This window comes from Hemitrygon akajei, chromosome 5, assembly GCF_048418815.1.
Source record: "Hemitrygon akajei chromosome 5, sHemAka1.3, whole genome shotgun sequence".
Taxonomy (NCBI): domain Eukaryota; kingdom Metazoa; phylum Chordata; class Chondrichthyes; order Myliobatiformes; family Dasyatidae; genus Hemitrygon; species Hemitrygon akajei.
Genome location: NC_133128.1, coordinates 44,104,958 through 44,122,309, shown reverse-complemented (window position 1 = coordinate 44,122,309; position 17,352 = coordinate 44,104,958). Strand labels below are relative to the sequence as shown.

At 42.2% G+C, this 17,352-nt stretch overlaps 1 protein-coding gene across 4 annotated transcripts in view; it reads left to right on the top strand.

Annotated features, from left to right (window-relative positions):
* Positions 1–17,352, top strand: part of spag17 (sperm associated antigen 17) — a 319,678-nt gene that overhangs the window by 237,549 nt on the left and 64,777 nt on the right. The window lies entirely within an intron of this gene.

Sequence of the window (17,352 nt, the reverse complement as noted above, 5' to 3'; positions counted from 1 at the left end):
CGATCTTACCTTACATTTGGCGATCGAGCTGGCTGACACGCTGGAGGCCGCTCTGCATGATGCTGACGCTGTCCAGGCGCTCAATCTCCCACCGGCCCCGTGGAGACTGCAGACCCTGCAACCCGCCGGCGAATCGACCTCGGCTGCTGCCAGTCGCGAGTCCATGAAGTCCCCGCAACCCGACGGCGAATCGACCTCGGCTGCTGCCAGTCGCGAGTCCGTGAAGTCCCCGCAACCCGGCGTATTGACCACGGCTGCTGCCATTCGCAAGTCCGCGCAGTGTTACTTCTGCGGACTCGAAAAGCACCCCCGAAAACGCTGCCCGGCCCAAGAAGCTACCTGCTCGAGCTGCGGAAAGAAGGGCCACTTTGCCAAGGCCTGTAAGTCCAAACCACGAGCGGGGTCGAGCAGCGCCGCGTGCGAGGCATGGGGGTCGCCATCTTGGTCACTGACATCTTGCCTGCCCGCTTCGTGCGAGGCATGGGGGTGGCCATCTTGGTCGCCACCATCTTGCCTGCCCGCTGCGTGCAAGACATGGGGCAGCCATCTTTGTTGGCGCCACCTCGCCCCGCCTCTGACCCACGGGTGCTTACTGGGCACCAAGACGGCGATGCAACTCTGGCCTCTGTGACCCTCGACCAAAGCACTCCACACCAGCTCGCAAGGTCAATGATGGACATCCTGGTGGAGGGGCACAGGACTAGCTGCCTGTTTGACAGGGGCAGCACTGAGAGTTTTATTCACCCGAACACAGTGCAACGCTGCGGACTCGTGATACAGCCGGTAAGCCAGAAGGTCACCATGGCTTCTGGATCGCATTCCATAGACATTCGGGGGGGTTGTGCAGCAATGCAGGGCACAGAATATTAGAACTTTGCATTACTGGTCATGCCTCAACTGTGTGCCCCTGTGCTATTGGGGCTCGACTTCCAGAGCCACCTGAAAAGTGTGACAATGGAGTATGATGGGCCCCTCTCACCAATCACTGTCAGAAATCCTCAGTTTTGTGGGACTTCATCATATATCCCGCTACTGACCACACACACAAACTGACCCACACATCCCACCCAACACCATGCCAACGGCGCGCTACTGACACCACTTGCAGCCTCTCCACCCTAAAGATCCCTCCCCCACCACTGTTCGCCAACCTGACCTCTGACTGTAAACCTGTGGCAACTAAAAGCAGGAGGTACAGCGCGGGGGACAGGGCCTTCATTAAGTCGGAGGTGCAGCGGCTGCTCAGGGAGGGGATCATTGAGCCAAGCACAAGTCCTTGGAGGGCCCCAGTGGTCGTTGTTCGGACCGGGCAGAAAAATAAGATGGTCGTGGACTATAGCCAGACCATCAATAGGTTCACGCAGCTTGACACGTACCCCCTACCCCACATCGCGGAGGTACAAGGTGTACTGGACCATAGTCCTGAAATCCACTTACCATCAGCTCCCCATCCGCCTAGCGGACCGCCCCTACACTGCCTTCGAGGCGGGCAGCAGGCTCTATCACTTCCTGTGCATCCCCTTCGGTGTCACGAATGGTGTCTCTGTCTTCCAGAGGGAAATGGACCGGATGGTGGACCAGTGCCAACTGAAGGCCACGTTCCCATATCTGGATAACATCACCATCTGCGGTCACGACTGGCAGGATCACGACACCAACCTCCAACGATTTTTCCAAGCGGCCAAAGCTCTTAACCTCATCAATAACAGGGACAAGTGTGTGTTCAGAACCACCCGACTTGCTATACTTGGGTATGTCATGGAGAACGGGGTCATTGGCCCTGACCCTGACCGTATGCGCCCACTGTTGGAACTCCCTCTTCCCACCACCCTCAGAGCCCTCAAACGGTGCCTGGGCTTCTTTTCCTATTACACCCAATGGGTCCCTCACTACGCAGACAAGGCCCGCCCCCTGGTCAAGTCCACCACATTTCCCCTCTCAGCTGAGGCCCGTGCGGCCTTCAGCCGCATTTAAGGGGACATTGCAAAGCAACGATGCATGCGGTGGACGAGACCATTCCCTTCCAAGTAGAGAGTGACGCCTCCAACTTTGCACTGGCTGCTACCCTCAATCGGGCAGGAAGGCCAGTAGCAATCTTTTTTCGTACCCTTCAGGGCCCTGAAATTCGGCACTCTGCAGTGGAGAAAGAAGCCCAGGCCATAGTGGAAGCTATTAGGCACTGGAGGCACTATCTCGCCGGCAAAAGGTTCACCCTGCTGACCGACCAGCGCCCAGTTGCGTTCATGTTTAGCAACCAACAGCGGGGCAAAATCAAAAATGATAAAATTTTGAGGTGGAGAATAGAACTCTCCACCTACAACTATGACATCCTGTACCGGCCTGGAAGGCTCAATGAGCTCCCTGATGCCCTATCACGGGGAGCGTGTGCCAGCGCGCAGCTCAACTGGCTATACACCCTCCATGCAGATCTTTGCCACCCGGGGGTCACCCGACTTTATCATTTCATGAAAGCCCGGAACCTGCCTTACTCCCTTGAGGAAATCAGGATGATGACCAGGGACTGTCAAGTCTGCGCTGAGTGCAAACCACACTTCTACCGTCCTGAAAAGGCACAACTTATCAAGGCCACCCGCCCCTTTGAGTGACTGAGTGTTGACATTAAGGGCCCCCTTCCCTCCACCGACCGCAATGTCTACTTTCTCAACATAATGGACGAGTACTCGTGGTTCCCCTTTGCCATCCCCCGCCCCAATACCACTGCCACATCCGTCATAAAAGCCCTACGCCAGCTCTTCTCTCTGTTCAGATATCCCTGCTATATCCACAGTGATAAAGTGTCCTCGGTTATGAGTGATGAGCTGCACCAGTACCTGCTGACTAGGGGTATTGCTACTAGTAGGACCACGAGCTATAATCCCCGGGGGAATGGACAGGTGGAGAAGGAGAATGCCACTGTGTGGAAGGCCACACTCTTAGCCCTTAGGTCAAAGGGATTGCCGGTCTCTCACTGGCAGGAGGTCCTCCCCGAGGCACTCCGCTCCATCCGCTCCCTGTTATGCACGTCCACCAATGCCACCCCTCATGAGCGACTCTTCTCTTTTCCCAGGAAGTCTGCCACTGGGACCACCCTACCAGCTTGGCTGACGTCCCCAGGGCCAGTGCTGCTCCGGAAACATGCGAGGAGCAATAAATACTCCCCGATGGTCAAGAGGATTCACCTACTTCATGCGAACCCCCAGTATGCCTACGTGGTCTTACCTGATGGGCGGGAGGATACGGTCTCCGTCCGTGACCTGGCGCCTGCAGGAGCACCAGACCCCTACCCCGAACACTCCATGGTAACTATGAACCCTGTACCCACCGAGGTGTATACCCACGAGACACCGCGCAAGCCAAGCCTTACACAGACTCCTCACGACATTCCCATGCCGGGCGCCATGCACACGCATGAGGGATTACTGATGCCTAACAGGCTGGCACGTCAAGTCAGGCCAGAGCCAGCACAACCACCATCACCGGTGCAATCACCACCGGCACTGATGCAATCACCACCGGTGCTACATAGATCGCAGCGACAGACTCGACCACCCGATAGACTTAACCTGTAAACATACTTGTAAGAAACTTCGCCCCATGGGGACTCTCTTTTAAAACAAAGGGGGGGTGAATGTGGTAAACTATGTGTATACCTGTCTGGACACGCTCCTCTGCTGACTGCTCCTGTGGCTCCTCCCACAGACCCCTGTATAAAGGCGATTGGAGGCACTGCTCCTCCCTCAGTCTCCAAGATGTTGTGGTCACTTTTGCTGCTAGTAAAAGCCTATCGTTCGCCTCCCGTCTCCAAGTTATTGATGGTGCATCAATCAGGCAGCATCTATGGAAAGGAGTATAGTTAATGTTTGGGGCTGAGACCCTTCATCAGGACTGAGGGATCAGTAATGGAAAAGTAGCCTCTTAGACTCTTCCCTGATGGAAGTAGGACAACTGTCTAAAAGCAGGGTGGGTGGGAATCTTTATGATATGGCTGGCCTTTTTCTGACACCTTTCTGTGCATATGTCCTTGATGGTGGGTAGGCTAGTGCTAGTTCCTAGCTGTCAACATCTTAGAGGATATGTCCTAGACCCAACACATTGATGCAATCACAAAGAAGGAAAACCAGCAGCTCTACTTCATTAGGAGTTTGAAGAGATTTGGTATGTCACCAAAGACTAGCAAATTTCGATAGATATTTATTTCTATGTGGAGAGCATTCTGACTAATTGCATCACAGCTTGGTATGAAGAGTCCAAAGCACAGGATCACAAGAGGTTACAGAAGCTATTAGACTTAGCCAGCTTCGTCACAGCACAACCCTCCATACCATCAAAGGCACCTTCAAGAGACGATGGCCCAAGAAGGTGGCATCTTCGCCATCTATATTATGTCCTCTTCTCAATACTACTATCAGAGAAGAGGTACAAGATCCTGAAGACCCACATTTGACTATTCAGAACCCAGCTTCATCCTCTCCACCATCAGATTTCTGAACAGACCATGAACTCATAAACACTACCTCATTAACAAGAGAAAATCTGCAGATGCTGGAAGTCCAAGCAACGTGCACAAAATACTGGAGAAACTCAGCAGGCCCAGCAACACATATGGAAAAGAGTACAGTTGATGTTTCGGGCTGACACCCTTCAGCAAGATTGGAGAAAAAAAGATGAGTAGATTTTAATACATGGGGGAGGGAAGGGAGAAACAGCAGATGATAGGTGAAACTGGGAGGAGGGGTGAAGCACAGAGCTGGGAAGTTGATTGATGAAAGAGATACTGGGCTGGAGAAGGGGGATTCTAATAGGATAGGACAGAGAGCCATGGAATAAGGAAAGGCGAGGAGCATTAGAGGGAGGAGATGGGCAGGCAAAGAGATAAGGTGAGAGAGTGAAAAGGGGATGGGGAATGGTGAAGGAGGGGGTGGGCATTACCAGAAGTTCAAGAAATCAACATTCATGCCATCAGGTTGGAGGCTACCTCATCACAACAGTAGAGGAGGCCATGGATTGAACATTATTGCTTTTTTGCACTATTCATTTATTTTGTAATTTATAGTAGTTCAAAGTTTAAAGTAAATTTATTATCTTATGTATAAATTATACATGTACATGTATGTTACTGTATACTATCTTGAGATTTAAAAGCATTACGCAAAGGTGTAACAGTAAGACATAATAGTAGTAGTATTATATTGTTGTTTGTTGCTATGGAACAACAAATATCAACTCATACAATAAAGTGATAATAAACCTGATTCTTATTTAGACTTTATAAATGATTAAGGGCAAGGGAACATGTTTACAGACTGAATGAATATATCTGGCAAAGTGATCACTTAACCAGTAGTTTACCTCCTCGAATGGAGGGAACCACAGTGAGAACAGCAAACACAAAATGGAAAATTGAACAAAATGTAAGAAATCAGTGTTTTGCATAGAAAGATTATTTGAACTCTGGTCTGTGAGAAAGGAGAATGTATATCTGAGTAAGCCCTCAAAACAAATCTCATGGAAATAAGTGGTTACATGTATGTACTTACTTTGACTTCTTTTCTGCACTGCTATTTAGTCTTTCAGTATGTTCTCATGATGGAAAATGGAAATCTACCATGCTTTTGTTTGACAGCATGCTCTAAACACTCCTGAACTCAGTGGTAAATAGGTCAATTTTTTTTATTTTTGCTTTTAAAGATGATTATTATTAAGAGGACAAGATACAGGTACTTAGAAGATGAAAGTAATATGACTTTCAGAACCTTATTATATTTTATTTAATAAATAGAGCTAGGATGTAAATTTATGGTAATTTTTACCAACAATTATGTGGACTGCAACATTATATTGTGTGTTCACGTAGAAAATATATGTAGCAAAATAGTCACTTTTAATTTGGTTCAATTGTTGGCAACTGCTTTGGGGCAATGACTCTTCAGGACTTCACAAGAAAAATAATGTATGACATGCACAAAATCATATGATACAGACCATTTTAGGCACAAAGGAACTTTCTCTCATCCAATTTCTTGTCTACAGTTTCCACATAAATTCTAAGTGAAACATATGAATTGCCATTGTATATTAAAGATCTCTCAAATTGTACAAATTCCTTGAGATCATAGTCAGTCCTAAAGAGAAAACAAAGAGAAATCAAGAAGAGTAAAACTGGAAGTGGTTTATTATTTTCCTATGTACTTGAAAAGCTTGTCTTACATACAGAACAAATCATTACATAGTGCATTGAGGTGGACTAGGGGTAAGCAATAAGAGAATGCAGAATAAAATTTAATAGCTACAAAGAAAGTGTAGTGCAGCTAAACATAAGGTACCTGATCATAATGAGACAGATTGTGAAGTCAAGTCCATTTCATTGCACAAGGGAACCATGTACTACTTTTTAAACAATGGGGTAGAAACTATCCTAGAACCTAGTGATGCGTGCTTTCAGGTTTTTATATCTTCTGCCTGATGGAAGAAAGGGGAAGAGAGAATGTCTAGGGTGAGTGGAATCTCCAATTATCCTGACTCCTTAACTAAGGCAGCGAGAAGTACATAGAGGGGAAGCTAAATTCTATAATGTACTAAGCTATGTCCATAACTGTGTACAGTTTCTTTATGCCTGCTTTTCAATTCAATAAGATGATGTCTAATCCTCTATCACAGTTCCACTTCCTAATACTAACTGCATATCCCTTAATTTCCTCTATATAGACTATCAGCCTCTGTCTTGAATAAACATAGTAATCAACTCTACAGCCCTCTTGATAGTGAATTCCAAAAATACTTTGGTTCTGGGTGACAAAATTTATCACCATCTTATCCTGTATGGCCAAGCCCTTAATTTGAGACTGATTCTTGTTTCTAAATTCCATATCTATCCTAGTAAGCCACTTAGAATTTTTTTGGTTTCAGTAGGATTACTTATTACTTTTCTATCTGCATTGCACTTCTAGAGAGTCATCTTTATTGTAGTTTTTCATTGCATAAACCCTTTTTCCCCAGTGAGTCCTACGGTTAGTTTTCGCTCAACAATAATGCATTCTATGGGTGCACAGTCTATAGGCAAGGGAACTCTGATTATATTGTAGGCAAAAGAGAAAGGGTTATTGCATTAATTATCTAGAAATGAATGTTCCATTGTTTAAAGTGTTGTTGTGCAAGTATAAATAGAAGAGAATGATTTGTGAGTTTCCAAAGCAAATTCCTTAAGTGGCCTCCCTCCCTCAGAACTGGCAGCTCATGATTGTTGTCCTAGGTAAATTAGTATGGGCTAGTGCCCTTATCCTCCCTCCTCCATTTCCTAGACACCTGCCTCCTTTGCAGGGATAGAGTTCCTCTTGTCCTTACCTACCACCCCATGAGCCTCTACATTCAACATATATTTCTTCACAACTCCAACCACATCCTACCACCATGCATATGTTTACCATCCCCCACCCCACCCCCCACTCTCCATTTTCCACAGGGATTGCTGCCTCGGTGATTCCTTGTCAATTCAACATTCCCCACTAATCTCCTGGCACATATCCCTGCAAGCAACAGAAATGCTGCCTCTATTCAAGGCCCAGTACATCAGCTGAGAATCTGTAGGGGTCATCTCTTGTATCTGGTGCTCTGGATGTGGCTGCCTCTACAGTGATGAGATCTGAGGTAAATTGGGACATGGCTTTGTCGAGTACCTCCTATCCATCCGCCAAAAGCAGAATTTTCTGGTGTCCAACCATTTTAATTCCGATCCTCATTCCCATTCCAACATATAAATCCATGGCCTCCTCTTTTGCCACGATGAGGTAACTCTCAGAGTGGAAAAGCAGCACCTCATATTCCGTCTAGGTATCCTCCAACCTGATTGCATGGACATCGATTTCTCCTTCTGATAATTTATTTTTCTATTTTTTCTTTTCCCCTTCTTCTCCTTCCCTCTTTTTCTGTTCTCCATTCTGGCCTTTAACCTCTTCTCCTCACCTACCTATCACCTCTCCCTGATGCTCTCCTCCTTATCCTTATCCCATGCTCCATTATCCTCTTCTGTAAGATTCCTTCTTCTCCACCCACCTGGTTTAACAAATCAACTTTTAGCTCGTCCTCCTTTCCTTCTCCCTCACCTTTTTATTCTGGGATCTTCCCCCTTCCTTTCCAGACCTAATGAAGGGTCTCAGCCTGAAATGTCAACTGTTTATTCATTTCCATAGATGTTGCCTAACTCACTGAGCCCCTCCAGCATTCTGCGTGCTGTGTTAGAAGTAGTGCAGTTCCATAAGAGTGAATTTTTATTCTGTATTTCAAATTTTCAGTAGAGCTTTGTGAATTATGTAAGTGTAAGTTTCTATTACCTGAACTGCTATGATGTCAATGTAGACTGTATTAGTTATCAGTGATTCAAATATTCAAAGAATTCAAAAAGATTCAAAGTATATTTACTATCAAAGTATGTGTGCAGTATATAACCTTGAAATTCATCTTCATCCAAAGCAGGGGTTTCCAACCTGGGGTCCATGAACCACTTGCTTAATGGTATAAAAACATTGGGAACCACTGGTATTAAGGATATCCTGAGCACCAACATCTTTCAGTCTCTTTCTTACCTTTTAAAAGTACCCCATCTTTCTATTTTGACTATCAAATTGCATATTTTTCCACATTATATTTCATCTGCTATGTCGTATCCTTTCACTAAGCCCACTATATATTTCTGAATCTGTCTGCATCCTTGGTCCACAGTGCTCCCCTTTTGTATCATCTGGAAATATGCATATATTACACATCCATATCATTGAAATAATGAGCAGCTTCCCAAAATATTACTTGTTTATTCCTAAATACAAGAGATTTTGCAAATGCTGGAAATGTTGAGTAACACACACAGAATGCTAAAGGAACTTAGCAAATTAGGCAGCATCTATGGAGGAGAATAAACAGTTAACATTTCAGGTCCAGACCCTTTATCAGGTTAGGAAAGAAATGGGGTAGAAGCTAGAATAAGAAAGTGGGCGGAGGGGAAGTCACTTTGTCTTATTTGGTACTTATTAACCAGTCCTCCAGTGAAGCTCATGCCTTGCATTCTAAATTTGATAAATAACCTCTTACATTGCATCTTGTTAGAGGACTTGTAAAAATACAAGAACTACATAAGGCCATAAGACACAGGAGCAGAACTCAGCCAATCAGCCAATTGAGTCTGCTCCACCATTCCATCATGGCTGATCGCAGATCCCACTCAACCCCATACATCTGCCTTTTTGCCATATCCTTTGATGCCCTGACTGATCAGGAAACGATCAACTTCTGCCTTAAATATACCCATAGACTTGACCTCCACTGCAGTTTGTGGCAGAGCATTCCACAGATCCACCACTCTTTGGCTGTGCCTTTAGTTCTAGATACACCAACCACAGGAAACATCCTCTCCACATCCACCCTAACTAGTCCTTTCAACATTTGGCAGGTTTCAATGAGATCCCCCATACATTCTTTTAAATTCCAGTGAGTACAGGCCCAAAACTGTCAGCACTCCTCGTATGTTAACCCCTTTATTCCCAGAATCATCTTTGTGAAGCTCCTCTGGACTCTCTCCAATGACAACACTTCCTTTCTGAGATATGGAGCCCAAAACTGTTGACAATACTCCAAGTGTGGCCTGACTAGTGGTCTTATTAAGGCTTAGCATTCTCTCCTTCCTTTTATATTTTGTTCCCCTTGAAATAAATGCCATTTAAAATGTATTTTTAAAATTGCATTTGCCTTCTTTGCCACAGACTCAACCTGTAAACTAACCTTCTGGGAGTCGTGCACAAGGATTCTTAAGTCCCTCTGCATCTCTGATGTTTGAACGTTCTCCCCATTTAGATAATAGTCTGCATTATTGTTCCTTTTACCAAAATGCATTATCGTACATTTCCCAACACTATATTCCATCTGCCACTTTTTTGCCCATCTTCCAATTTGTCTAAAGCTGGCTGCAATCGCATTGCTCCCTCAACACTACCTATTCCTGCACCTATCTTTGTATCATCTGCAAATTTTGCCACAAAGCCATCAATTCCATTATCCAAATCACTGACAAATAATGTGAAAAGTAGTGGTCCCAGTACCGACACCTGAGGAACACCACTAGTCATTGGCAGCCAACCAGAAAAGGCCCCCTTTATTCCCGCTTACTGCCTCCTGTCTGTCAGCCATTCCTCTATCCATGCCAGTATCTCTCCTGTAGTGCCATAGGGTTTTATTTGAGGGTGTTGGCCTTAGCTTTTCTGCTGGTTACAATATAATTTTCAAAAACATTGTTAAACGTGCTTTCCACTTCATAAATCCAGTTTAACTCTGGTCATCTTATTCTGTTGGCACTTTTATTTTAAATAAGTTTAAATATCCTTCAGACTATAAATGTTAGAGTAACTGGTTTGTTTTCCCTCCTCTTCTTAATTCAATATCATAGAATTATATTTGCTACTTTCCAGTATGTGGTATTTGTTCTGGAATCAATGAAACTTTGGAAGATGACAACTAGAGCATCCATCATCTCTGTATCCATTATCATTACCTAGTTTACAGGTCACCATGTCCTTGGACCTATGTCAGTTTTCAGTCCCATTTGCTTAGAGCTCCACCACACTGCACTCTTAATCACAGGTATATACCCACTTGTATTGTTAAAAAAAAACACTCAGGCTGCACATAACTGTGCCAGGAACTTGGCACGAATCCAAGCTCTCCACAGGCACTCTCATAATTATGAATTAAGCCAGAGTTTGGTGTGGAAATGCTGACTACAGTAAGGTGGACCAAATTGAGTGGTGTAGACATTTAAAACTGAAAGAATGTATGCTTGCCATGGCATGGGCTGTTACCTTCTATTTGTTTGGTTCCACAGTTCTCCCCAGCATAGAAATGTCTTCAGGTTAATGAGCACAATGTTTATTGATGATCGTTCAGCTTGATACCATCGAGAAATCTGTGTTGGGGAGACAGCAGCTTCCAACACATTCAAGAGGAGGTGATGAAAAATACCTTACAATCCAGCCAGTCTGTCACCAGATGAAGCAGGTGCTGCTGGTTCCCTGCAATTGTTTGCACTCACTAAGCCAGCCAGGTCCACACTTGTATGCTGAGAGGATGCACAAGTTGCCCCAGCACACTTAATACCAGTCCTCACAGACACACTCTCCATGTAGTGAGAATGCCTGCATGCAGATATATGGTCCCCATGTTTCACCACCAACACAGTTGTTAATGTAAAATGCTGAATTGGCCCCTCTAGTACAGCTTTCATTAATACTCTCATTCTTGGGAAAATATACTAAATCCTAAGTGAGGTAACGGTGTGTTGCAGTTTACCAACATTCATTTCTTTTGAGTTCTCCACTACATTAGACTTGTAGTCCACCTGTGTTTCTATGAGGTTTTCTGTCTTCCCTGAAATTAGACAGTGACTATCCGCTTAATTTCTCTGCCATTCAATTTCTCCTGCCTCAGGACCCACATTGAATTTTGCTAACAAGGCGCTGGAGGAGCTCGGTGGGTTGAGCAGAAAATATGAAAGGAAATTGATTGTCTGCTTTTCAGGACAAGACTCTTCATCTGTCCAGATCAAGGTTCTTTACCCAAAAGATCAAGTCTCTATTTCAGCCTGCTGAGTTTCTCCAGTGCCTTTTATGTTGTTTCAGATTCCAACATTTCTTGTCTCTTTTGTGTCCTCTGTCTTATCAAATACATTTTATGTCTGGTGTCTTATTCTATTTTTCTTTATTACTGCTTTCATTCCTCCCCCTCCCTCCACCACCTGTCGACTGTTGAATTCTGAAATTTTCCCAATCCTAAAAATAATTGTGTTTTTGTCACATTCACTATTTCCCATTAGAATGCAGAGATCTTAGAAAAATTCAAGGTTACAGGTAAAATACTGTAACTTGGTGTTTTGAAAGGGAAATAATTTTTGACCAAGTCTGAAAAGGCAGTGAAAACAGTTTTTGAATATTTCTAAGGCAAATACATTTTTTTAAAAAAAGAAGAGGGTGAAAGTTTCCCATGGGTAATTAGGAATGCAGAGTCGAGGTTAAAGTCAGTGTAGCTTCTACAGTCAGATCAACCATGATCTTATTGAATGATAGAGCTGATGTGATGGGTGAATAACCTAATCCTGCTCCTAATGTGTATATTTATATTAGCCTTTAATCCTATATTATATTTAATTTCTCTTGATAACCAAGCCTGCCACGTCCCTTGCTTTTGTCCTAAACAGATATATATTTCAGTCCTATGAATTAATTCTTTAAATATAAGACATTGCTAGTTTTCTATCCTATCTTTCAACATAATTCACTAATCTACCTGTGCTATGTACTATAGTTTGCTGTATTCAGATTTTAGTCACTGGTTTCAGATTGAACAAAATCACCACAGAATTTATATAAAATGCTACCTTATTATTAACATTCTTCCCTAAAGGCCCTTTCACTATCAGTTAACTCTTTTTCATTACACAGCATTTGTAAGTTGGACCTCGTTGATGAAAGTTAATTGGCTACTACAAATGTTGTACTATTCACTGTTGATATTTATTCCAGATAATCTTGCCACACACGCTTCAATTTTTTTACACATCTGCTTTCTCTTTCAAAGCGTCATGTTTGTGGAACTAAAATTAGTGAGAAAATTGTTTCATTATGAAGGTAATGTTTTATTTGAGTAAGTACATTAAATATTACCGAGAATAAAGTTGGGGAAAAATACTAAAATAGAGAGCATGTACATACATTCTATGGAGTTGAACAGAATACATAACAAGGAGATTGAAAATCTAGCTGAGTGGTGCCACAACAACCTCTCACTCAATGTCAGCCAGACCAAGGAGATGATTTTTGAATTCAGCAGGAGGAAATCAGAGTTCATGAGCCAGTCCTCATCAGGGGTTCAGAGGTGGAGAGGGTCAGAAGCTTTAAATTCCTAGGTGTTATATCATTTCAGAGGATTTGTGTAGTTCCAGCACATAAAGACCATTATGAAGAAAGCACAGCAACGTCCCTACTTTGTTAGAAATTTGCAAGCATTCAGCGTGTCATTGAAAACTTTGACAAACTTCTATAGATGTGTGGTGGAGAGTATATTGATAGGTTGCATCTGGGCCTGGTGTGGAAACATCAATGCTGTTGTACAGAAAAGCTTACAAAAAATAGTGGATACAACCCAGCCCTCACCATCATTGACTACAATCAACACAGGGTGTTATCACAGGAAAGCAGTGTTCATCATCAAGATCTCCTACCATCCAGGCCATGTTCTCTCTTCTTGCTGCTTCCATCAGGAAGAAGTACATGAGCATCAGGATATACACCAACAGGTTCAGAAACAGTTATTACCCCTCATCCATAAGGCTTTTGAACCAGGGGGGATAACTTCACTCAACTTCACTTGTCTCATCACTGAACTATTCCCACAACTTATGGACTCACTTTAAAGGACCCTACATCTCATGTTCTCAATATTTATTGTTTATTTATTTATTTTTATTATTATTTCTTTTTTTCTCTTTCCTTTTGTATTTGCACAGTTTGTTGGGTTTTCTTTTATTGCACATTGGTTGTTGTCTTGTTCTGTTGAGTGCAGTCTTTCAGTGATTCTAATGTGTTTCTTGTATTTACCGTGATTATCCACAAGAAAATGCATCTCAGTGCATAAGTTTACTTTGAACTTTGATTTTAAAGAAAGTACCTTATTATTCTTTTCAAATTCACTCATTTATTAATAGCAAGTGTGATTTAAAGGGGTGAATTTTCTCACAGAATATATCAGTTATTCTGTTGATTTATTCCTTCTTGGGATGAGAATGTTGTGAAGAAGCTTTGGCATGTTCTACTTCTTCCCTAAGTATCCCCATACTGTATGGATTCTCAGCCATTAGTGTAGGAAGTTGTATGAAGCTACCTAGATCTCTAGTTCTCTGGACATTTATGCATTTAAATCAATGGACAGATTTTGCTGACCCACCTCTCTTCCTATCTTCACTGCCTACTGTCTTCTTATATACAGTACATTTAAATGCAATCACTTGCATTCACTAAAAAAATAATTTTAACCATTTTGTCTATTGTTCATTTATTTCCCAATATATTTACAGTCTGTTTTAGTAAATTAATAACTGATATATGCAGTTTAATGTGGATAAATGTGAGGTTATCCACTTTGGTGGCAAGAACAGGAAGGCAGATTACTATCTGAATGGTGTCAAGTTAAGAAAAGGGAAAGTACAACGAGATCTAGGTGCTCTTGTACATCAGTCACTGAAAGTAAGCATGCAGGTACAGCAGGCAGTGAAGAAAGCTAATGGCATGTTGGCCTTCATAACAAGGGGAGTTGAGTATAGGAGCAAAGAGGTCCTTCTGCAGTTGTACAGGGCCCTGGTGAGACCACACCTGGAGTATTGTGTTCAGTTTTGGTCTCCAAATTTGAGGAAGGACATTCTTGCTATTGAGGGAGTGCAGCATAGGTTCACGAGGTTAATTCCTGGGATGGCGGGACTGTCTTATGTTGAAAAATTGGAGCTTGTATACACTGGAATTTAGAAGGATGAGAGGGGATCTGATTGAAACATATTAGATTATTAAGGGATTGGACATGCCAGAGGCAGGAAACATGTTCCTGATATTGGGGGAGTCCAGAACCAGAGGCCACAGTTTAAGAATAAGGGGTAGGCCATTTAGAACGTAGTTCAGGAAAAACTTTTTCACCCAGAAAGTTGTGGATCTATGGAATGCACTGCCTCAGAAGGCAGTGGAGGCCAATTCTCTGGATGCTTTCAAGAAAGAGTTAGATAGAACTCTTAACGATAGCGGAGTCAAAGGATATGGGGAGAAGGCAGATACGGGGTACTGATTGTGGATGATCAGCCATGATCACATTGAATGGTGGTGCTGGCTCGAAGGGCTGAATGGCCTACTCCTGCACCTATTGTCTATTGATATTTTAAAATATATATCTATTCATATTTTAATTAAATTAATTATTTTCAGTACACGTTAGGGATGGGGCCTCAGATGTATCTTCTAAAGGTCTAGTCACCAATGCAGCCTGCATTATTTGCAGGATGGCCATGGAGTTGTGGTCTCATTTTTGAAGGTCACAGTTCAGCTCAGTTTTGTAGCTAACATTTTTTAAATGCCAGATTATTTTATTCACTTTATTTTAAATTCTGCGCTGTTATTTGTCTTTAGATCAATGACCCTGAAGATTGATCATCCGTTCAGTAACTTAACCATTACATATCTATACCTTGGAGGTGTAGGAAGTAATAAAGAAACTTATTCAAATCCAAATTTAGATCATGTATTTCAATGAAATTTGTTTCTGAGGGAAAAACAAATTTTGTACACTTTAAACAACTGTGAAGTGATAGTACAGCTGGATCATACAAAGTAATTTAGTGATAATGAAAAATAGGTCATAATTTAAGAGAGCAATAGATTTGTTTATCAATAATATTAAACCATATAGACACTGCTGGGGAAAAAAGGATAGAGAAGGCACCATAAAAATACCAGCAATGTATCTGTGGAGTGTGTCTGTGATCTGTGCAAAGATAATTAGTTTTGAATAAAGGAAAGAGAAAATATGGTTCCCAAAAGAATGTTCATCTCTGTAAAGTGACATGTATTTGAAACAAACATTTCATCAGATGTTACTAACAGCCTAAAGTACCCAGCTCCAGCTCATGGAATGGGGTCAGGCACATGCAGCCACAAAAGAAGAGATAGCCCAACAAAGCAGGAGGTGACCATTCAGTTTCACTATCCCAATCCAGATACACTATTTAGTGCCTTATTTGTGAATATTAATGAAAACGCATAAGAACACTGCACTATAATTTTAATTTTAAAATGGCCCAATCTTGGTGTAAAAAAATCCAAGAAAAATGTGTAATTTGTTGAACGGCTCATCTAAACTTGGTATGAAAGCAGGAAAATAGGAAACATTTGCAACTATCTGTTGTGTTGTCTATAGTATTGATAAGATGAAAGTGCATTCCTTTCAACATCATGTATTAATGGCGATTATTTTCATTTAAATTTGTTGCCTTTTTATACAAATGCTAAAATGCATTGCACTAGTGTATCGCATTTTCATCTTAATTAATTATTCATGGCATTGGTACTTCTAAATTTCTCAGTAATTCAAGGACTTCCACATTTGATAGTGCATGTGTGAATGTGCCTTTCTTACTTTGCATTTAAAAAGCTAAACGAAGACAGTTTTAAATGGAACCTTTTTCATTAGCCAACAAGTTATAAGTCAATTTGAAGAAAAATATTGATGCTAATATTATAGATAGACACAAGAGATTGCAGATGCTGGAATCTTGAGAAACGAGGAGCTTGCTGGAGGAGCTCAGTAAGTCGACCAAAATCTGTGAGAGGAAAACCATTGTCGAGGTTTCAAAAGTGTTATTAGATAGTGAATAAATGAATAACAACACAATGGAATTAGGTTGCTCATTGTCTAATTTCTGAGGAAAGCAGGAATAGTTAAGACAGACAGATGCCACAGTAAATTGTTGTGAAGATTTGGAGAAACAAATGATTTTGAGTGTTGTTCATATGAGAATTTAATAACAGGCAAAATTAATTATTGGAAGGGAACAAATTTTATAAACTTTCCTAAATAGTAAAGGAAGATTAAATAAATCAATTATCTGTTACATAAAACATACTGTAAAGCATAGAGCAGTACACGAGAATAAAGGCTCTTCAACCCATGATGTTATGCTGATCCTTTAGCCTATTCTAAGATCAATCTAACCCTTCCTTCCCATATAGCCCTCCATTTTTCTTTAATCCATGTACCATGTGACTTTTAAATATTCTTAATGTATTTGCCACTATGCTGAGCTGTGTATTCCATATAGCTACCACCTATTGTGTTTATTAAAAAAAAAACTGCCCCTCTTATACTATCCTCTCAACACCTTAAAGTTTTGCCCCTTTGTTTTGGCCATATCCAGCCTGGGAAAGAAGTCTCTGGCTGTCCACTCAACCTCTGCCTCTTTCATCTTGTCCACCTCTATCAAGTCACCTTTCTTTCTCCATCTCTCGTAGAAGAAAAGAATTAGCTAGATCAAAGTATCCTCATAAGACTTGCTTTCTAATCCAAGCATCATCCTGGTAAGTCTCCTCTTCATCATCTCCACACCCACATCCTTACCATAATCTGGCTTCTACATCCTTACCATAATGAAGCAACCAGAACTAAACACAATATCCTAAGTAAAGTATAACAAGGGTTTTAAAAAGCTGCAACATTACCTCATGGCTCTAGACCTCAATTTCTCAATGAATGAAGGCCAATACATCATATGCCTTCTTTATCACC